We start from the raw sequence: 23873 nt of genomic DNA, 5'->3' as shown, positions 1-23873 counted from the left end.
GGATCAAGGAGTAATTTCAACCTATTTAAGAAGTACATTTCATAAGGCTATAGCTACCATAGATAGTGATTCCTCTGACAGATCTGGGCAAAGTAAGTTGAAAACCTCTGGAAAGGATTCACCATTCTAGATGCCATTCAGAACATTCGTGATTCATGGGAGGAAGTCAAAATATCAATATTAACAGGACTTTGGAAGAAGTTCATTCCAACCCTCATGGATGACTTTGAGGGGTTCAAGACTTCAGTGGAGGAAGTAACAGTAGATGTGGCAGAAACAGCAAGAGAAATCGAAATAAAAGTGGAGCCTGAAGATGTGACTGAAGAGCTGAAATCTCATGATAAGACTTTAATGGATGAGGAGTTACTTCTTATGGATGAACAAAGACAGTGGTTTCTTGAGAGAGAATCTACTCCTGGTGAAGATGCTGTGAACACTGTTGAAACGACAACAAAGGGTTTAGCATATTACATAAACTTAGTTGATAAAGCAGCAGCAGGGTTTGAGAGGACTGCCTCCAATTTTGAAAGAATTTCTACTGGGGATAAAATGCTATCAAAGAGCATCATGTGCTACAGAGAAATCTTTAATGACAGGAAAAGTCAATCTATGCAGCAAACTTCATTGTTGCCTTATTTTAAGAAATTACCACAGCCGCCCACCCTTCAGCAATCACTACCCTGATCAGTCAGCAGCCATCAACATGAAGACAAGACCCTCCACCAGCAAAAAGATTATGGCTCCACTGAAGGCTCAGATTATGGTTAGCATTTTTAAGCAGTAAAATATTTTTTAATTAAGGTATGTACATTATTTTTTTAGACATACGCTACTGCATACTTAATAGACTATGGGTTTAGTGGTTTAGTAAAATGTAAACATAACTTTTATATACACTGGGAAATAAAAAAAATCCATGTGACTCACTTTACTGTGATATTTGCTTTATTGTGGTAGTCTAGAACCAAACCCACAATACCTCCCAGGTATGTTATGTCTGTACTTGGGGACCACCATGTAGGCACTGTAGTCAGCAGTCCCAGCTGAGCATGCCTTCCAGCCATCCCCATCAAGGCACAAGGCCCGTGAGCAAAGCCATCTACGACCCTTCAGATTACTCACCTGCCAACTGAAACCACCAAGTCACTTCAATGGATGCCACAGGAGCAGGAGAATCTCCCAGCCGAGGACTGCCAGGAATCCTGATCCACAAAATCGTGAGGTTTGATAAAACAGGTACTGTTTCCATTCATTAAATTTTAGGAGTAGTTTGTTACATAGCATAGATAACCAGAACAACAAGGATGAAGAGATGCCTCCCTTCCATTCCTCTCTACCGAAAAAAAAAAAAAAAAAAAATGGTATGATTGACATTCAGAGAAGGAAAATCTTAACATGGGCTGATGTAGTTGGGTAAAGCCATAGATAGGAAAGGAAACCAGAGGCTGGATCTAACAAGAAAGGTAGGTTTTCTACAGGTAGCTTGGGGAAGGGCCGGAGAGTGGATAGGGGAGGAGACTTCAGCTCTGGGTGGTGTATATTGTGGGAGGGGTGGGGTATCCAAGAAGGGAAAGGGTTCAGTGAAGACTCTCAACGAGGAAAGCTACTGTAGTGAAATAGAGCAAGCCAATTTGGCTCTTGGCATATATCAAGTTCTTTTTGGCAACTCAGGAGCCTTCAGTAGTTAGTGGCAGGTAGTGATAGAGGTGGTTTTGGGGGAGGGAGGTGGGTATTATAAACCCTATCTCTGCCAACTTCACTACTAGTGGTATGAATGCAAATGACCTGTCAAGTAACAACAATCAGGCACAGGCAACCCCACAGTCTCTCTAGCTCTGGAGAGGTCCCCTTCTCTGCCCTCTAGTATACCAACCAATATCTTAAAAAAAATGCTCCACTTGAACCACCAAGCCTATGGCTGAACCCAGCAGCCGTTTCTCCATGAAATGGAGACACAAGATCAACGGAACTGGACCTGGAACACTGCCCTATGACAGAGGTGGTTGGTTTGCCAGTGTACTGCTGTCTCACTCCTAACCAACTACATATATTAGAGACCACAGATTTTACCAATCTGAAACTGTTTTTCAGATTAGGACATTTCACATGCACTTAGCCAACCCTAATGCCCTCATTAGGTAGAATTATAAACTTCCATGCCGGAGACCAGGGTTTGATCCCAGGCCAATGTACCTCATGTACAGCCAACACTTGTCTGTCAATGGAGGCTTGTATGTTGCTATGATGCTATCTAGGTTTCACCAGAGCTTCTAAACTGGGAAGAAAGGTCTATCGATCTACTCCTGAAAATCAGCTAATGGAAGATCCTATGGATCACAACGGCCCAGTTCCACAACCCATCGCAGGGATGGCGCAGGACCGGGCAGCGTTTCATTCCATTGTGCACGGGGTTGCCATGAGCTTGGGGGCCAACTCAACGGCAGCCAACAACAACAATGCCCTCATACAGAGTATTTGAAAGTAAATTCCCACAATTCTGATAAGACAGCTATGCCTACTTACATCCTCTCATACCCACGGCAGCTCATGTATGATCATCTGGATTTAGCAGAAGAACCTTTAAACCCCTCCCCCAGCTCCTTCACAGCAGGCAGCAGGGAGGATTGCTTCCAATTCAACCATGACTGTTGCCAAGCACCAGAATGTAGCACTAAGAAGTTCCTGAAAACATGATATGTTGAAATACATCAAAGACTCTGAGCTGACAGATGGGATAACAGAGACATCGGGATGGTAAATGGCTGACCCAAGCTGGCAGGAATATTAGCAAAACTAGAATTGACTCTGCCCTCTAAGTCTCCCTGAGAGAAACCAAGCCTTGCAAACTTGAAAATCCACTTGAACTCTATGGTTCCAAGTGATAAACAATTTTTGGATGCTTTAACTACTTTCACTCCTAGGAAGAGTGTTATCTAATTTCTGTGCTCACAGATAAAAGATTTGGAAGTCCTTTGACGAAAACCCCACAAGGGTTGCTGGAAATAGAGAATTATGAACAAGTTTCACGTTGCCCTAATTTCACTTGGTAATAACCTTTTGGTGAGAGCACTTTCCTATCTCCTGGGTAGTTAAGTTGTACTTTAGAGAAATGAATAAACAAAGCGTTTTAATTTCAAGTAGAGTGGCTTTCTAGCTCTTTGCCCACCAAGCAACCTCTCAAAGTAGAGATGTCGGCACAAAGTCTGTTCTTTATATTTATCTACCCACACAGGTATACTTATATACTTTAAATGCTGAAAAGTGCTGCCTTCAGTGCTTTAAGTTAAACTGTTTCTTAAGTTTTAAATTTTATGTAGATCAGTCAGTGCTATTGAGTTTCCAACAGAGGTTTTCATGAGCACCTAACATGTACAAGCAGATACATGTCTCCGATCTCTTCCTTGCTTACCACTATGAAATACAAAAAGCCCTGAAAACAAATCTCTTTCATAACTCATTTTGTGACAAAACTTGGTCTGAATTGATGTACGGCTATTATTTAAAAAAAAAAAAACAAAACCTGTTGCCATTGAGTCAATTCCAACTCATGGTGACACCATGTATAAACTTTCTTTATCCTATGTAGTACAAACATTCATGTTTCACTGCAGAAATGTTAATGGCCTTGATTTCTGGGGTCTGTCCCAGATCCTGTTCAAACCCATTTAGGGATCAGTATATACTCAGCATGAAATTTCTAAAATTAGACACAGACTTCCAAAATACATCTGACCCTAAGAGGTTTATATGAGGGACCACAGACCTACCTGTACTTGAGAGGGGCTGCACTAGGTGTGAAGATGTGGGCAGGAGAGAGAGAGGTTGGGTAAGCAGTGCAGACATGCAGGCCATCATGTCGACAGCTTGCAGGTAGCAAAGCTACAGCCAATCTCCAGACGGTGGAAAGGCAATGTCATCTGAAGGGTCTGCAGAGAGACGTCTGTGAAGGTCAGCATGACACCAACTGACTTTTTAAAAGGATTCTAATGACTTTGACTTTACGACAGAATCTCTTCAAGGAAGATAAGGCTGAACTAATGTGAGCCTCCTCTGAGCTACCCAGAAAACCTCTGAGCTATCAGTTATAAAATAATAGAAGTTATGAAGTACAAACAAGTTGTCTTATGTCAGAAACCTAGAAAAGGAAGACTGTGGACATGTCTTACAGTTTAACCTGCCTGGAATCTTCTTTGTTTGAGAGCTGGTTCTCTCCAACCTGGTAGGGCTGCTGCTCCATAACCACAGGGTGGACCCTGAGTCCAGGCTGTCAACAAGTATCCCCACCCTGAGCAGGAGCTGTCAGAATTAACTCCTGGGAATCTCCCTCTTCTTAAAGTTGTAAACAGTTAAGGATCACATCAGCTGGGAGCTGCTCAGGGTCACTGATGCCACCACAGAGAGAGGGGCCACCTGAGGAGGAAGCCAATAGAATAGAAAATATAGTTGAGGGAGAGAGACAGACCTGGGGATATGAACCCCTGGAGGCAGCTGTGACTGAAACATTTGATCCTTGGCCATCTGCTAGGTGAGCCAAAAAATGTCCAATTTTATGAAGGCTAGTTTGAGATGGGGATCGGTCACTTGCAATTGACAAAAATTTCATAGGTAATTTGTTCCAGAAGTCTCCTATATTCGGAGATTACATATATTTTTCAGAAATATGAACTTTAAGAAGACACAACTTTTTAAGAATCTCTTCCTTCCTCCCTATGAAGTTTCTGAGGGCACTAACTAGATTGTTCGTCATTCTGTGAGAGCCACCCTCAGTGGTTCTGCATCCTCCATGACTACCTCCTCTCCCTACCAAAAGGAGAAGCCATAATAAGGATTGTAGAAGTTTCCTAGGGATACTGTCAAAAATGACCACACACTGTGTGGCTTAAAGCAACAGAAAGTTATTGTCTCACAGTTCTGGAGGCTAGAAGTCCCAAATCAAGGTGTTGCCAGGGCATGCTCCTTCTGAAGGCTCTAGGGGAGAATCTGTTCCATCCCTTTCTCTTAACTTCTGGTGGTGTTGGCAATTCCTTGGCTTGTAGATGTGTTACTCCGTTCTCTCCCTCCAGGCGTTCTCCCTCTGTATCTCTGTCTCTCCTCTCCTTATGAGGAAGCCAATCATATTGTATCAGGGTTCACCCCAATGACCTCATCTTAACTTGATTTCATATGCAAAGACCTTATTTCCAAATAAGGTCACATTCACCAGGTGTTAGGACTTCAATATATCTTTTCGAGGTATACAATTCAAGCTATAAGGATGAACAAGAAACTAGGGCTTGCATTCCAAAAGGTGGAACTAATAGAAGATACTAGTGACTACAACCCAATAAAGGAATGAATCCAAGAAGTTTTAGGTTAATTTTTTCATATTTTCTACAAAACTTGAAGTTGCAATGATTTAAAATCTCATTTGAGACCACCATGATGACTGAAGATCAAAATGTAGTTTTTAACTATTAGGTATCATAACTCAAAAATTATCTCTAGAATAGATTCATTTTTGACACCAAATAACCAGGAGAATTTTCTTTAACTCAATTTTAAGAGAAAGTATTTCAAGTCAAGTTAGAAATATATGATTTTGACTTTTGGGTATAAAAATTCAATTTTGAACAAAAACCAAATCCAAACCCATTGCTGTTGAGTTGATTCCAACTCATAGTAACTGTACAGGACAAAGTGGAATTGGCCCATGGGGTTTCCAAGGCTGCACTCTTTATGGAAGCAAACTGCCACACCTTTCTCCTGTGGAGCAGCTGGTAGGATCCAAGTGCCAAACTTCTGGTTAGCAGCCAAGCTTTCAACCACTGTGTACCACTGGGGATCCCTTTGAACAAAAGCACCTCTCAAAAAAACTGATTATAAGACATATAAGATGGCAAGAGAAAACAAAAACCCACTGCCGTTGAGTTGATTCTGACTCATAGCAACCCTATAAGACAGAGTAGAACTGCCTCACAGAGTTTTCAAGGAGTGCCTGGTGGATATGGCACCAGGTGTATTTTATCTATCATCTATCTATCTATCTATCTATCTATCTAATCTATCTATCTATCTAATCTATCTAATCTATCTATCTATCTATCTATCTATCTATCTATCTATCTATCTATCTATCTATCTATCTATCTATCTATCTATCTAATCTATCTATCTATCTAATCTATCTATCTATCTATCTATCTATCTAATCAATCTATCTACCTACCTACCTACCTACCTACCTACCTACCTACCTACCTACCTACCTATCATCTATCATCTATCTATCTATCTATCTATCTATCAATCTATCTATCATCTATCTATCTATCTATCTATCTATCTATCTATCTATCTATCTATCTATCTATCTATCTATCTATCTATCTATCTATCTATCTATCTATCTATCTATCTATCTATCTATCCATCATCTATCTATCCATCATCTATCTATCATCTATCTATCTATCATCTATCTATCTATCATCTATCTATCATCTATCTATCTATCATCTATCTATCTATCTATCATCTATCTATCTATCTATCATCTATCTATCTATCATCTATCTATCTATCATCTATCTATCTATCTATCATCTATCTATCTATCTATCATCTATCTATCATCTATCTATCATCTATCATCTATCTATCTATCTATCTATCTATCTATCTATCTATCTATCTATCTATCTATCTATCTATCTATCTATCTATCTATCTATCTATATAAAACATATCTCCAATATATAAAAAGCCTCCTCCTATGTTAGAATCTCATCAGATAATACCTCAGCGTTACATGGGTTTAGTAACTGGTTTATTGAATGGTTGGTAATTTAAGGATATGGTCGTATTTTTCTCTCATCACTATATTTGACATCTTTTGGGTTTCCTGTCCCTACTGCTGGACAGTATCTCAGGGAGACCCTATGGTTTTCCAGTCACTTGCCATTGTAAGAACAGTCTTAGTCATGGAAACTAAGACTCATTTGTTATAGGTCTAGCGATCTCATAAAATCTTCAATCTCATCCAATTAAAGCTTCTCCCCTCCTCCCCAATTTTGCCTGGCCTGTAGTGGGGAGTGGGAGGGGGCCGTGGCCTATCCCTTCATTCTCCCCCAACCTCTTTTACCCCTTCTCTCCTTCACCCTGCAGTCTACAGCTCCTCCAAAGTCAGCGCAACAGGAAATGAAATCAGCGGAGATATCCTTTTACATCAGTAGGTGCCATTGCAATTCTCATTTGCCTGTTAAAGTCATCTGTGTGAGGCAACCGTCACATACTTGTACTTCGTGAGGTGTCTTTGTAGGTTCTTAGGTGTTCTCACGTGGGCCCTCCCCATGCCGTCTCCTAACATGGCTGAAGTACCACTTGGCCATTTGAATGGCCTTTTGTGACCCACACACATACTTCCTTCCCTGAGCACATGCTCCACAGTCTTCAGTGCCCTAAAAGGCTACCTTACCTACAGGGAAGCAGCAACAATTGCTCAAGCTCTCTGCCTTTCCTGGTGTCCACACATCTTTCTTTGCCAACCGGTAGAAGTTGAGCTTGCCAACTGTCGACACTTCTATCCTTGCTTCACTTTCATGGGCTATTTCAACTTCTTCCTAGCTACCAAATTCTCCATGTGGGAAACAGGTAGCTGTCTCTACATTCACACACCCCCAGACTCTCCACTGCACTCCACTCTGGTGGGCCTGAAGTAGCTCAGCACGTACCCAACTGGGAAGTGAGATGCCAATCTCCTAATCTTGCTAGCACTCCCAGCTTTACAAGTAGTTATCTTAAAGCCTTCATCCCTTGGCTTAAGGGGAGAGAGAGAGCCTGCCTCTCCTCTTCCCGTGGCAATGGAAGGGCAAATTCCCTGGTGCTCTTTATAAAATCTGCAGCTCTTTACCGAGATGACTGTCCTCAATAATTATTTCTGAATTACTAGGCAGTAACCAGTTGCTGTCAAGTCGATTCTGAATCACGGCAACCCCGTGTATGTCAGAGTAGAACTGTGCTCTGTAGGGTTTTCAATGGCTAATTTTTGGAAGTAGATCACCAGGCTGTTTTTCAAGGTGGCTCTGGGTGGACTTGAACTTGCAACCTTTTAGTTAGCAGCTAAGCACATTAACGTTTTGCACCATCCAGGGGTTCCTCTGAATTACTGGTCATTTCTAATACGGAAATTAACTAGTAATTTCTAATATAGAGCTGTGATGGAGGCTGGTAGTTGCTAGACTGATACTGACATCTTTTATTAAACAGTCCACAGCCTTGTCTAGCACCACGTTTTAGAACATTAGGTAATTATCACTTACTATTTTCAACTTTGGAGTATATTCATTCTTTCTGATAACTGCAAAAGTCCCATTCAACATCCTCACTTCAAATTATCTTTCTGGAAAAGTAGAAACTGAGCGCAGGAAACATCTTACCAAACTCAACGAGTCTAGAAGCCAGAGTAGACCTTGACTAAAACACCAACTATACAGGTGTTCGACTCTAACAGTAATGGCAGTTATAACCCTATCAGATTCCAACAATCATACTTTATACATTCAAACAAATACTTAAAACATGCCTTTGCTATTATACCATTTTCTGATTAAAATAGATAGCTGTGCTAATATTTAAATGAAATATTACTAAATTTTTATTTGATTAAATACTCATTGGAACAGATACCCTTGGTAAGCTACTTATTAGGAGCAGGTACTTTTGAAGATTCATGACTTGGGTGAGGTTGTTTGAATTAGCTGTTTGAGACTCTTGTTCATTAAGTATTTTTCACCCTTTCTTAATGATGACTTCAATAGCCAATTGAGAAGTGCAATAGCACCTACTGATGTAAATGATTTTATTTCAGAATAACAACAATATTCCACATTTCCATGGTGTTGTACGGTACACCAGCATTCTCCCATATATTGTTCAGTTAATTCTTTCAGGGATGGTCTAAGAAACAGCCCTATAAAACTTGCTGCTGAGCCCACTGTTATTAGGTAGTAAGACACTATAATGCAGAACGTAAGGCCATAGGGAATGGTGGGGACTATAAGCCAAAAACCACACCCATTGCTGTCGAGTCGATTCCAACTCATGGTGACCCTATAGAACAGAGTAGAACTGCCCCATAGGGTTTCCAAGGAGCAGCTGGTGGATTCGAACTGCTGACCTTTTGATTAGCGGCCAAGCTCTCAACCACTGTGCCACCAGGACTCCAGTGCAGACTATGGCAAATCTGAAATCATATGCCACAATAAAAAAAAGCAGCTGCTACTTAACGCCAAATGACTTTGACTTGCAGTTGCAATGTTATACGATCACCGGATTTCTTATTAGAAAATTTAAAAATTCACTTAAATGTGAAATCTTTTTTTTTTTTTTTTTTTAAATACTAGATCACATTTTTTTTTTTTTTTTTGCACATCCTATAAGCCAAGGAAACCCTGGTGGCATAGTGGTTAAGCGCTATGGCTGCTAACCAAAAGGTCAGCAGTTCGAATCCACCAGCTGTTCCTTGGAAACCCTATGGGGCAGCTCTACTCTGTCCTATAGGGTCCCTATGAGTCGGAATCCACTCAACGGCAATGGGTTTGGTTTTGGTTTATAAGCCAAAACAGAAATTCAACAAACACTCTGTAGGTATGTCCTGGAGAGGCTCTGACTACAAAGCTGTCTCTAAGGATGACAGAACACGTGGAAATCCTTTGATTTTTCTGTAACCAAATCCCCTGAGAGCGCTCCAAAATGAATCTGCTGTGTACAAAACTCTGTTCTCTGCTTAGAATTGAATTATCATGTGGCTCAAATGTATTTGGATTAAATTATAACTGTATAAGAGCACAGGATGTTCTAAGGTCTTAAGGAATTCGTTGCTAAAATTCAGTATCATTCTTATTCTTAGTTTCTTTTCTCATAAACATGAGAGCAGCGGTTTTGAAACTTGTTTAAGTAAAGCTCATTTTCAAACAATTCCTCATGGAACTGCAGTGCTCTGTAGCCGGGTGACTCTCAGGAGGGAGGCTTGTGGACTGACCCTTGGCTGACTACCTTTTTTTAAACCAGAATGTTCTAAAGATAGCTTCGTCTCCCTTCTCTCCTTGAGGGTGGCTAATCCCCAGGGCTCCTCAGCCACTGGGGATTATTGTGTGTTTTAATGTGGTGCAAACATTAGAGGAACTTCTAAAGTAGTTTTGATGAATCCCAGAGGAGTAGTGAGGGAGGGTGGCTAAGGGGGATATTTGCCCTTGAGTGCATCCAAGGGGGTGTCAGGTAAGGTACGAAATGACATTCCAAGGCACCACAAACGTGAAAGGCGCCTAACTGAGGCAGTCGGACAGGAGGGGGAAGGCATCTTTGCTGAGTGCTGAGGCCTCCTGCCATCAACATCTATGCATCTTGGAATTGGTGGGGGAGGGAGGGGTGTAATTTAGAGATTGCCCCTGGGCACTTACCCTCACTATGCCCTTGAAGAATCCTAGGGTTCCATAGAATATGGGTCAAAAACTACTCTTCTTCAAGACATATTGTTAGTCCGTCATAGCCTGGGTGATAACTATGAGGGATATTACGTCACTAGGCTAAATAAAAAAATATAAAACCCATTATCACTGAGTGGATTACAACTCATAGCAACCCTATAGGACAGAGTAGAACTGCCCCATAGGGTTTCCAAGGAGTGGCTGGTGGATTTGAACTACTGACCTTTTTGGTTAGCAGCCAAGCTCTTAACCACAATGCCACCAGGGAGTCAAATAAAAAATATAGTCCCAATGAATTCTGGTTTCCACAGCAACTTCTAACGTAACCGGTAAAACTCCCACTGAAGCAGAAAGCATCTTCATATGAAATTTTTTTAAGATACTTCTCTTGCTGGTGTCAGCCCACTTCTATGGGATGTTGTGGGGGTGAGCATTTATGTTTCAGGGTATTGCTATAAGCCTTGCCCCAGTCCTGACACCAGTAACTTGGCAGCTGCTTGTAGTTAGGAGTTACATTTGAAAGAAATTCTAAAACTGAATAAAGAATAGCATAATGCCACTTACCAGAAACAGGTAGTTTATTTTCTTACTTAAATTTTAAAATCTTTAACATACATCATAAGAAGTTGTGTGTTTCCAAAACTATAAAAGAAATTGGTAAGGGAATGAAATCTACAAAAAAGGGGAATCATTTTACTGACATAAAAGCCAGAAAAATATATACATATCGAATAAGACTTCCCTGGTTAAGTTATAACTCAGCTCTATCCCTAGGGAATATGAGCAAAAAAATTCTATCCAGCAGGAAGTGGTGGGAAAATGTGAAATGGAAATAAAAGGTTTCTAGTTAAGTAAAAGTGCTATTTTACATATAGTGTACATGATAAATACTTATTTTGAACATAAAGAGGTATGTAATTTTTAGTAACAGGAAATCTACTTCTAAGCCCTTGATAAAAAAAGTATAAACTGAGCACTTAAATATGAGTGCCACATGTTAGCCTGCCTAAGCTATCCACACATTCCAGCCAGTCTTTGGGAGCCAGTGAGGTACAAATTCAGAACCTCTGCCTAAACAAACACAGACTTCAGCCTGTTGTTAGCTGCCGTTGAGTCGCGTCCCTAACTCATGGTGACCCCACGCACAACGGAATGAAATGCTGCCTGGTCCTGCGCCATCCCCATAATCGGGGTGGATCATATCATTGTGATCCATAGGGTTTTCATTGGCTGATTCTCAGAAGTAGATTGCCAGGCCTTTCTTCCTAGTCCATCTCACTCTGGAAGCTCCGCTAAAACCTATTCAGCGTCACAACAACACACAAGCCTCCACTTACAGATGAGTGACGGCTGCACAAGAGGCACATTGGCTGGGAATTGAACCCGATCTCCCACATGGAAGGAGAGAATTCTACCACTGAACTTCCAGTGCCTTGACTTCAGCCTAATCACCCATTACTTTCACTCTTGCTACACATACAAAACTTGTTTATGAAATAACTGGCAGGCACAAGCGCCCAGCATTTTGGCGCCTGTCTCGTCTACACTTTTCACTATAAAGAAAAACTCTAAGACTGATTGTAGGTGATGCCAGAGAGAAGATATGGAAAGCACAAGCCAGTGTCATGGTACCCAGTGAGAGACAGACCAAGGGAGCTACACAGGCCCTTGACATTCTCTGGGCAATAAAGGGAATCTGCTTTTTGTTTTGTTGCTCCATCCAGGATTTATAGTTTGAAACAGGGAGGGTTTGCTGCTTCTCTCTCTGATTTGTTCTTCCTTGGGATTAGTAAGGAAGGGAAGAAGAGAGTCCCTTGTGAACTGAGAACTTTCCAGAAATAACAGTGGAGATCACAGAAAAGATGTGCAGGCATTCGTCGCAGGCTCAAATTGGATAATAATTTAGTTTAAAAAAAAAACTTAGAGAAAATAATTAAAAATTAGAGTCTCTGGTCGGTGAAAACCCAAAACTGGGTTTCTGGGTGGGGTGTTGAAAACAGTTACACCTCAGCTGGTAATAGAAGGTTGGAGGTTTGAGTCTACCTAGAGGCACCTTGGAAGAAAGACCTGGCAATTTACTTCTGGACAATAAGCCACTGAAAACGCTATAGGCACAGTTCTACTCTGACACACATGGGGTCACCACGATTCAGAGTTGATGTGACAGCAACTGGTCGTGGTCCACACGTTACTCAGAGAAGCAATTAACCAGACCTGGGACAGGGGCAAGGACTGTGGAAAGGACAACTCTCACACACGTACCACCACAAAACAGACAGGCCTCCACATGTGAAAGCAGATAAGACAGAGAAAACCCTAGGTCCAAACAGGCCTGGACCAGACAGTGTTGAAGAAAGGCGGCTTCTGATTATACAATGTGATGATTTGAATGAACTCTCATTTTAATCAGCAAGCCAGTGTCCAATAACTAATCTTTGCACATCTGGGAGAAGATGACTAGTTTGCACTTTTTCAAAGACCAGGCTTGTGAATCAAACGGGTAATAGATTTTTATCCATCACAAATTTAACTTAAAAATAATTTCAAAAATTTTGAAGATATTGGAGAGCTTGTAAAGTTAATCAGTCTATTTATAAAATATTTGTGGTCATATTAGTTCCACAGAGGAACCTTCCCCTACACTGATATCACAATCAAAATGTCCTCTAAGTAAATGTTATTATGATAATGAACAACCTAAACACAAAGGAGTCAATAATGTAGAATGTCAGATAGGTGTGTACTGGGTGGTAGTGAGTAGGTGTTCCCCGATGTGTAATGCCAGATGAACCTATATCAGTACAGATAGGCTAGGTTATGCAATGGTGACAAACAACAAATCTTAATGGTTTAGAAAAAGTGTTAAACAGACTTGAATTTAAGTCTCCTATTAATCAGCCTGAGCCCTGGATAAAGGCTAGATGAATAAAGGATTGAATCCATACACTGAAAAACTATGCCCTTTAGTTTGCTATCTGCTCACATATTTGATTACGTCTTCAGTTTTTAATTCCCACTGTACCTCAGAACTTAGAAAAATATCAGATGAACCTAGCCCCTACCAGACTCTTTCTGATTTAATCATCCAGTCATGTTTTTTTTTGTTGTTAAACTCATGGGTGATTCTAATGTGCGAGCCATGTTGAAACCCATTGGAGTATATTAGTGACTATTACCCTCCAAGACTGAATGAATGAGATCAATTTTGATAACCAGAATATTTTCTCTTAATTCTCAGATCCTAGAGATTTCTTTTACTATCATTGTCATACCAGACATAGTGAACTGTTTCTCTTTGGAGGGTTTTTCAATGTTTTCATATCTTTTCAGATGTTTTGGTCACTTGATTTACATGTAGATCAAAGAGGTCATCCCAGCGAAAGGCTGCTTCCTTATAAATGAAAAGTAGAGGGATTATAGAACTTCCATTAGGAGAGTCTGTGCGAGAGTGTGAGGACTGTGAAAACAGAAGGAAAAATGGGTTTTTTCTGACAGTTGCTTATCCTTCTTTCTCTTCTTTCGACTTAATATCTCAGCTCCACTCATCTCTCTACTCCACAAATAAAAAAAACAAAAACAAAAACAAATCTGTTGCCTTCGAGGCGATTCAGACTCATAGTGACCCTACGGAACAGAGTAGAACTGCCTCACGTGGTTTCCAAGGAGCACCTGGTAGATTCGAACTGCCGACCTTTTGGTTAGCAGCCATGGCATTTAACCACTATGCCACCAGGGTTTCCACAAATCAAAAGAACACAGAAAAAATACAAGTTCAAACTGATCCTTTTTAGTCCATTTAGTCCATTGTAGGGTGAAAATAGATGTCAGATAAGTCATCCTTTTATTGGGTTTCATTAGGAGGTTTTTTTTTTTTTTTTACGAGAATAACACTGTTGAGTTACACCTGAAAACCTAATTAGGAGAGACTCAAAGAAAGAGAGGGTTGATCAACACGGCGGGGAGAAGCTGGAAAAAGAGTTCGGCAAGATTCAGGAAGGCAGAGTTGAGCAGTGCTCCATGCATTCACAGTGTCCTGAGATCACCAAGGAAACCTGTTAAAATGCTGATTCTGGTGCAGTAGGTCTGGAGCTGGACCTGAGATACTGAATTTCCAACAGATGTCTATGGTCCAAAGACCACACTAAGAGTAGCAAGGCACGCAAAGAACCAGCATGAGAGCTAATTAGTTTTTTTTTTTTTTTTTTCCGGCTGGATTCAGTTGCAAATTGATCCGATGTGGAAATAAGCAACTAAACAAAGAACTTTTAGAATATGCTCCTTCTACTATCTGCCTTGGCATAAGATGGCAGTTCTCAAACTGTTTGGTCTTTGCACTCTTTATTGAGAGCCTCAAAGAGCTTTTGTTTGTGTGGGCTATATCCAGTGATAGTTGATGTATTCAAAATGGAAAGTGAGGGAATAAAAAAAAAAAATTGTTAGTTTATTTAAAATTAACAAGCTCATTGCTAACATAAATAATATATTTTTACAAACAATAGTATATTTTCTCAAGTAAAAAAAGTAGTGAGAAGACTGGACCAATTTACATTCTTCGTAAAATCCGTTACTATCTGGCTTTACGGACCACAGCCAGATTCTCACATCTGCTTTGGTGCTCAGTCCTATTACATATCACACACCACGTGGCATCTGAAAAACTCTACTGTACACTTATAAGAGAATAAAAGTAAAAAAAAAAGGCAAATAACGTCTGGATCATGTTATAAAAATTGTTTCACCTCACAGAACCCCTGGAAGGGTCTCTAGGCTCCTGCGGGTCCCTAGACAATACTTTGAGGACTACTGGCCTAAGACAGAGACTGCAAATAAAGATGTATTTTGCTGACATAGCTGAAAATATGCTAATATTGAGACAGGCAAGAGATCAGGCTTGCTATAATTAAAAGGCCTTTGACTCAGTATTCTTGGAATTTAAACCTAAGTGCAGACCACCATATAACTTTTACTGCTAGCACCCAAGAACTACTTGTGATTAACAAGCTAGGTGCTCAGACAAGATAAGGGGCTACATTCCAAGGCCCTGTGTGCTTGACCAGCTATAATTAAATAACCTCTGATTCAGTATTCTTGGAATCTAAATCTAAGTGCAGACCACCACATAACTTTTACTGCTGGCACTCGAGAACTACTTGTGACTAACAAACTAGGTGCTTAGATAAGGGGCCATATTTCCTATCCCTTCATGCCTGACCAGCTATAAATTACTGACAGCCCTCCTGAGTTGTTTTTCAAGTCCCCCACCAAGTGCAGAGCATGCACAGTAAAAATCAAGGTAACCTACGAATGACCTTCCGCATGAGACAATCATGAACAAAGATCCCTTGCCAGGACTCGAACCAAGATCCAAAGACATCACGCATGTGCAACATCCCAGAATAAGTCCTGTTCGACATCCCAGCAGCCCTTGCAACAGACTCCATCTTAGTTCTGACAACCTCTGCGAGGAAATCCATCTTAAAATTCCAACTGTGCGCGCATTTAATTTTCATAATCCCTCCCCTTCTCCTGGAAATTTCCACCCATCTAATGAATAAAGATAATGCCTTTTTATAAGCCCTAAAAGAATCCTTCAAGTGGCGTCTGGGGTCTTAAACGCTAGCAAGCAGCCATCTAAGATTCGTCAATTGGTCTCAACCCACCTGGATCAAAGGAGAATGAAGAACACCAAGGACACAAGGTGGTTACGAGCCCAAGAGACAGAAAGGGACACATGAACCAGAGACTACATCATCCTGAGACCAGAAGAACTAGATGGTGCCCAGCTAAACCCGATGACTGCCCTGACAGGCAACACAACAGAGAACCCCTGAGGGAGCAGGAGAGCAGTGGGATTAAAAAAAAAAAAAGATGCAGACCACAAATTCTTATAAGACCAGACTTAATGGTCTGACTGAGACTGGAAGGACCCCGGTGGTTATGGGCCCCAGACCTTCTGTTGGCCCAGGACAGGAACCATTCCCAAACCCAACTCTTCAGACATGGATTCGACTGGACAATGGGTTGGAGAGGGATGCTGGTGAGGAGTGAGCTTCTTGGATCAGGTGGACACTTGAGACTATGTTGGCATCTCCTGCCTGAGGCAGGGGGTGGGGAGATGAGAGGGTGGAGGGGGTTAGAAGCTGGAGAAATGGACACGAAAAGGGAGAGTGGAGGGAGAGAGCGGGCTGTCTTGTCAGGGGGAGAGTAATTGGGAGTGTGTAGCAAGCTGTATATGGGTTTTTATGTGAGAGACTGACTTGATTTGTAAACTTTCACTTAAAGCACAATAAAAATTATTAAAAAAAATCATTCATTTAGGGAGAGACTAGAGGCTAGCATAGGTGGAAACCTCTCTCCGTCTCTCCCTTGCGAGCCTTTTTTACTATCTTTCTGTCCCTAATAAGCCTTTGTTCGTATGGAACCTCTGAGCCTCTCCGGGTCATTCTTGGTCAGAAGAAGGTAAGAACTAAGCAGGGCTTAGTTCCAAGCTGGGAAGCCCTGCCCTGTAACAATATTTCTTCACTGCATATACCACCCCCGTATTGAAAAGTACCTATTTTTGGTGTAAAGCCAGAAATTAACTGTTAATATTAATTTCCCTTCTCTCTCCTCACTTGTTCTTGGCAATGAATGTCTGAAGCAAGCTCTGTTTCCCTGAAGATAAGAGCTTGTGTTTGGTCACACAGACCGAAGTTTCAGAAAAATCTGATTTAAAAAAAATAATAATAACATATAAAATTATGAGAGTACAATGACATTTCTAGGGTCAGAGAAGTTGTTTTTGAAAGATCTGAGTTCCTTGCCAAACTAAACCAAATCTGTTGCCCTCAAGTCAATTCTGACTCCTAGAACACTATAGGACAGAGTAGAGCTGCCCCACAGGGTTTCCAAGGAGCGGCTGGTGGATTCCAACAGTGGACCTTTGGTTACCAGCCATAGCTCTTACCCACTGTGCCATGAGGGCTCTGTTTGAGTTGTTTACTACAGGGTATGTATTTTAACTAATCAGATATTTCCATTAGGTGTGTAGAGGGGGACACAAAGGGGAAATACAAGGCATAGGCCAGACTTTCAGAGAACTTACATTCCACTTTGGAAAAAAAAATTAGAAAGAAATACATAAGCTGGCATACAGTCACATGTACACCTTGTGGAAAACAATAAAGTGTTAGAAGAATTCAGAGAAGGAAGAAAGGAGCTGGAGTAATTAGGGCAAGGGTTCATGGAAGAAGGAATATTTTTCTAGAGCCTTCAGAGGGGTACAGGAATAGGGAAGGGAAGAGAGGAGAGAGTATAGGGGCTCTGAATAAGGGCAGGGGCTCACCCAGCATATGTGACACCCAGAGTGGGTCATTTAAGAGCTTCCTCCTCTATGTAACAAAATTATTTTTAGTAATGATTTTGAAATAAAATAACAAAGGTCAGAAAAAAATGCAAACATGAAAATTTCCTTTACTAAGCTTTGTATATACAATCAGTCCAGTAAATAAATAAAAGGAAAAGATGATGAATTCATAATTTTAATTACACAAAGGTTTTTTTTTAAAGAGGAGGAGCAAATAAACTCTTCCAAAGAAGTAAACTCTACAAGGTTTAGAGAAAGATTTGCACACAGAAGAACTGTGGAATAAGGCAAGCTCTATTTCTTTACCCTTATTAATTATCATTTTTTAAAATTTTGAATCTACTCTTTAAACACAAAATATGTAGTTTCACAGGCTTAAAGACACAAGCTGTGCTGAAAGCATACTCAAACGATTCCAACCTTACGGATTTACACTTGTGTCTAGCTGAATCCACGTGTGTAGGGAGCCATGGGTACCAGAGGAAGTTCTCCAAGTTAACTTCCAAGTAGAATACATTGTTTATTAAAGGATAAGCCATAGATATGCTAGTTTGAGGACAATGATGATGATTAAGAGTCAACGATCATTGCAGCAATTGTTCAGAACTTAGACCAGCAAAAGACTTTTCTGGGGAGGAGTATTATATCACTGGCATTATTTAAAGTTACTGGACCACACTGGGAAGCCCTGGTAGCATAGTGGTTAAGTGTTACGGCTGCTAACCAAGAGGTCAGCAGCTCGAATCCGCCAGGCGCTCCTTGGAAACTCTATGGGGCAGTTCTACTCTGCCCTATAGGGTCACTATGAGTTGCAATCAACTCGACGGCAGCAGGTTTTTTGGGTTTGGACCACAGTGGTAATAAAAAGGAGACTGATTTTTAGTTGGTTTTATGATTGAGTTAAAAATTTTTCACAGACAATGCACCCTTATTGCCTGCATATGGGGTCAACGGCACCCATGACCTCACACTGGTTCAGTACCAAAGGCTGAGAAATGGGAAGGAGGATGATACACTTGGAGTATGACTGTAGGGTGTGAGGCTGGAGTGAGCTTGCACTATACCCAGCATTAGTTCCCCTGCACCGTTTTTTTCCCCTTCAGTTACTTTGTGACAATAACTGAATTCTTGATATGGAGGAAGAAGCCAGTGGCTGTGATGAAGGTCACAAGGTTCTTAGAACAACTTCCCAGTGTAGGCAGAAGGGAGAAGATTAAGAGAGCATGTTCAGCCAGTCCCCTTCACCGTGGGAGACAGGGAAAGCAGGAAGCACAGTCTAAGGAATAGATAGGATCATAAATCAGTGGAAGATCCTGTCCCAGGAAGCAGTTTTCCTGGTGAAATAGAAAGTGTGGGTGGCTTGCTCAGAGAGAGGTAGGTAGAGTTGACACTTGGGGAAAAACAACAAAAGTCTAAAACAGAAAATCTTCAAAATTAAATTAAAAAAAAAAAAAAAAGCTAGACAAAAAATGAAGGCATGAGGTGGGAGCTGGGATTCTCATGGACCTCTTATCAATGACCTTCCCTGCCTTGAATTCTAGCTCTGCTGGGCTCCCTGGGCTCTGGATCTTAAGTCGTCAGTATCTGTCAGGGAACAAATGTGGCCTTTGGAGACTCAGATTGGCTACATATGTTCAGATGTTCCTAGAGTAGACTGCAAGGACTTTTCCAACTTGCTAAATTTATCTGCTATTTCTATCTTCTGTATATAATTAGAGACTCTGATTTAGGCCAACAAAAATATTGAAGAATAAAATTCAAAGGGAAGCTCTAACAAACCTTTGGCGATCCGCATGTCTTGTCCATGGGCTGTCAGGGCTCTTACTCCTCTGACCGAGTGAATTATATTCCTTTTATAGCTTTCTCAGAGCTCTAGAAACTTAAAAGTTGCTTTGTCCTGGACTGAATAGCTGGATCAGTGACACCAGATGCCAGGGTTATGCAGGTCAAGAAAATAGGTAGGAAAGGTTTAAATATCCCCCTCCCCGATAAAACGAAAGGAGACAAGGCAGTGCAGGGCACACAATGCATTTAGCCTTCATATTCAATTTGAATGAGGCGGAAGGAGTTCATCTGGTTGAATTGGAAATATCCTGCACCCAAGCCATGGCACTGAGTTTGGTTTTTTTTTTTTTAAAGCCATTTATGTCTTTATGACTTGTAAAATGCTCCAGGAAGAGTTGGAAGGCAATGAATATGTGCAGCAAATACGCAACCCAGGGCCCAGAATGAGTCATATTGTCATGGATAATGAAGCTTTGTTTTGACGTATGTATCCCATTTTCTCACTTGTCATGCCTTTCAATTATGTCTCTCACACTGCATTATCCACAAACTGCAAGGGGATGTTCAAATCAAGGGTGGCTGCCAAAGTCAAGATTCCAGGAGCTGAGATTCGCTGGAATAATGTTTGTAGAACAAAACTGTTTTCTAAGTGAGTATCAGATCAAAGAAGAATTAATCCAATTTTCCATCCCTGATGTTTATGACCATCGCAAACAGTGTAACTCAGAAATTTTAAACATACCCCATGACTGCAACCTGAAACAAATGAACTTTGGGTAGTACTGTGTTGAGAAGGATATTAGAATAGAAATTCTTTGAAACCTACAATAAAAACCAAAAAAATCGAAACTCTTTGCCGCCAAGTTGATTCCAACTCATAGCAACCCTATAGGACACAGCAGAACTGCCAATAGGGCTTCCAAAGAGTGGCTGGTGAATTCAAACTGCCAACCCTTTGGTTAGCAGATGTAGCTCTTAACCACTGCGCCACCAGGGCTCCAAAACCCACAATACCAAAATAAACCAAACCAAACCCATTGCCGTTGAGTAGATTCCGACCCATAGTTGACCGTATAGGACACAGTAGATCTGCCCCATAAGGTTCCCAAGGAGCGGCTAGTGGATTTGAACTGCCAACCTTTTGATTAGCATCCGGAGCTCTTACCCACTACACCACCAGGGTATCCAAAACCTACAATACTACTCGCAAAATACACTAGTGTTCATTTCTGTCTAATTTGTCTTCTGCAAGTAGTTGTATCAGTTCCAATCAAATATATTCATATCTGTGATAAAAATTATTCTTGGTACTTTTCCCCTTTTATCCTTCCATGTCTTGCCTCACTGGTAATTTACACATGAAGAAGGCAAAATACACTGCTATGACTAACCCTCAGCACAACCCCAAAAATGTATTTATCACTGAGCAAACTGATTTGTGATATAACAAAAAATCAGAGATCGAAATGAAATAGGTCATTATTTGATATCCTGGTGTATTTCATTCATCGACTTTCTGAATTCAAACAATTTAATAAGTTAATATTTTTCGTAGTTTATGTTAAGAATAATCAAAGCTCAAAGCAACTGAAACAAAGATTATTCTGAGCAGTTATTCTATATGCATATAGGGAGACCATCTTGATTCTAAAAAAACAACAAATGACTCAATGTAGGCTAGTTACAAGGAGGCTTATAAGGAGAAGAGGAGGGAGAAGACAGAAGATCAAGTACTGGCTAATCTTGACATGACTGATGGAACCCTGCCTGCCCCTTTTTACTGAGATCAGCTGATATCAGATTAATGGCTTTGTCATTGCTGCAGCTTTTGCAGTTTGGGAAAGGGTTTGTTTGTTTTTTTCTTTTTTTACACAGGTAATATTTGGTTTTGCGAGTAAGAAGAAACCTCAAAATTAAAGTAAGATGTCTGTTATTAATTTTTTCTCTTTGACATTTACTAGATACAAGTGATGTGGCTGTAGTGAACCAGGCACCTTCCAACACTTCTCAAACCCTTTGCCTTCCAGTAGATTCGGACTCACAGCAGACTGGAAATTGATACAGTTTCCTGGAAAGTAATTGTCTAATATGTATCAAAAGCCTTAACGTTCATGCATTTAGACATAAAAATTTAATTTCTAGGCATCTCAGGATATAATTAGAAATGCTCTCAAATATGTATTTAAAGAGCTGCCTGATAGGCTATTACTTTTTAGAACAAAAATTACAAACAACTTAAACGTCTAATAAAAAAAAACATAGTTAAATAAATGGGCTCAAGCGTAACAATTGTGAGCATGGAGCAGGACCAGGCAATGTTTCATTCTGTTGTACAAAGGGTCGCTATGAGTTGGAACCAGCTCGACAGCACCTAACAACCACAACAGTTAAATGTTATGGAGTAAAATCAACTATAAAACTATAACCTGAATGATTTTGATAGATACATTTGGAAAGGTGTCTAGAAGGAAATACATCAAAATGTTGTTTTCTCTAACCTGGAAAATCGTGGGTCTTAAAATAAGAAAAAATAAAAAATCCAATTTATACCTGAAGTGCACCATGTTGTTGTTGTTGTTGTGTGCCCATCGAGTCAATTCAGACCCATAGCGACGCCATGTGGCAAAGAACAACTGCCCCATAGGATTCCCTAGGTTGTAATCTTTATGGGAGCAGATGGCCAGGCCTTTCTCCTATGTAGGTAGCGCTTATGGGTTCAAACCTCCAATCTTTCAGTTAGCAGCCAAGTGCATAACCATTGCACCACCAGGGCTCTTAAAGTATACCATAAATGTACCAAAATATAACATAAATAAAACAAAATGTACCATAAATACCTGCGAACCCAGTTAGCAAACATTCTCTGGAGAGTTTGATCAAGAGATGGAAAGATTTAGAACTTTTTTAACAGTCAATCATACAATACTATTAACTCCTCCTCGGAATCGACTCGAGGGCAGTGGGTTTTTGGGTTTTCTATAAATGTCGGGAATCCATGTGAATATACATGACTTGTTTATATCAACATTTTAAAAAATTTGAGTTCCCATTGTACACAAAATCCCAGGATTTTCCTTCTCTTCGTCCCTACTCTTGCAAAGGCATAATCTTCATTGTTGGAATTAGCTACAATTTATCACTGAATGGGTTAAACATTTAAGTACTAAGCCGCAGTCTGTTACATACATTATGGAAATTTCTCCTGCAAGCCACAAAGATAACATTTGACTAAGAAAAGAAGATGCAATTAAAAGCTCAACTCTCAAGCCATCACACAACCTTTCAAATGTAGAAAGTGCTAGAAATAATATCCCCAAACTCTTAGTAAATTGATAAGTGATCTTAAATATTTATTATGCCTATTTTTAATATTCATCTTAAAAAATTCCCTGAGGAGCAGGCTACCACTATAAATTCATATCAATATAATTAATAACAATGCAGAGCCAGGAACTAATGATGAGGCTATGAAGTTAATTAACAGCAATGGTTACAAAATGAATGGCGCTTTAACAGCCGGAAGACTCACTTGGAAGCATTACACTATGGCACAGTTTCCATGCTATTTGCCCTGAGTAAAATGGCTCTCTCTCCCAATGAAAGTCACTTCCGATAGCCAAGAACCATAATTAGAGCTGCATTTAAATATTACACTTGCATTTAAAAACTTCCCAGGAGTGAACTGCAGTAAATCCTTCCACTGGTTAACCCACAGTTGATTTGCCTACTCCCTGGTTTGCTGTCAGTGAGGGTGGGAGGAGATGAGGCCATTAGGATTAGGGCTGGAGCTCTAACTGCAGCTGGAGGCAGAAAATCATAGTAACACAAAGGATTCCCTCAAATTGAAAACTCCCTGTTACAGGGAAACTGGATAGGAGTGGTGAATATGGAGAGAGCAGAGGGAAGGAAACATGCTCTTGGACTCTAGTATCTCCCAAGAGGATCTATGCTTTCCATTAAAATACTTCAACATCAATACCCAAACCAAAAAACCCAAACCCATTGCCATCAAGAGGATTCCAACTCATAGGAACCCCATGTGACAGAACACAGCCGCCCCATAGGGTGGGTTCAAACCACTAACCTTTCCATTAACAGTTGAGTGCTTAACCACTGTGCCACCATGGCTGTGTGGATTCCCGGTAATCCACCTCTGACAATATTTAGTATTTGGAGTACCTTACACAGGAGGAGCCCATGGGTTGTGCAAATGGTTAATGTGCTCTGCTACTAACCAAAAGGTTGGTGGTTTGAGTCCACCTGGAGGCACCTTGGAAGAA

At 40.6% G+C, this 23873-nt stretch overlaps 1 protein-coding gene across 15 annotated transcripts in view; it reads right to left on the bottom strand.

Annotated features, from left to right (window-relative positions):
• RGS6 (regulator of G protein signaling 6) overlaps window positions 1–23873 on the bottom strand; it is a 673554-nt gene that overhangs the window by 292253 nt on the left and 357428 nt on the right. The window contains exon 1 of one of the 15 annotated variants that reach the window (XM_049898654.1): window positions 1123–5308. The exons of the other annotated variants lie outside the window; for them this stretch is intronic. The gene's annotated coding sequence lies outside the window, so the exon portion shown is untranslated. Of the gene's footprint in view, window positions 1–1122; window positions 5309–23873 lie in introns of those variants that run through there. 15 annotated transcript variants of the gene reach the window in all.

Source organism: Elephas maximus, chromosome 10, assembly GCF_024166365.1.
Source record: "Elephas maximus indicus isolate mEleMax1 chromosome 10, mEleMax1 primary haplotype, whole genome shotgun sequence".
NCBI classification, from domain to species: Eukaryota; Metazoa; Chordata; class Mammalia; order Proboscidea; family Elephantidae; genus Elephas; species Elephas maximus.
Note: the sequence above shows the minus strand (reverse complement) of the source record. Positions and strands in the feature narration are given on the sequence as shown.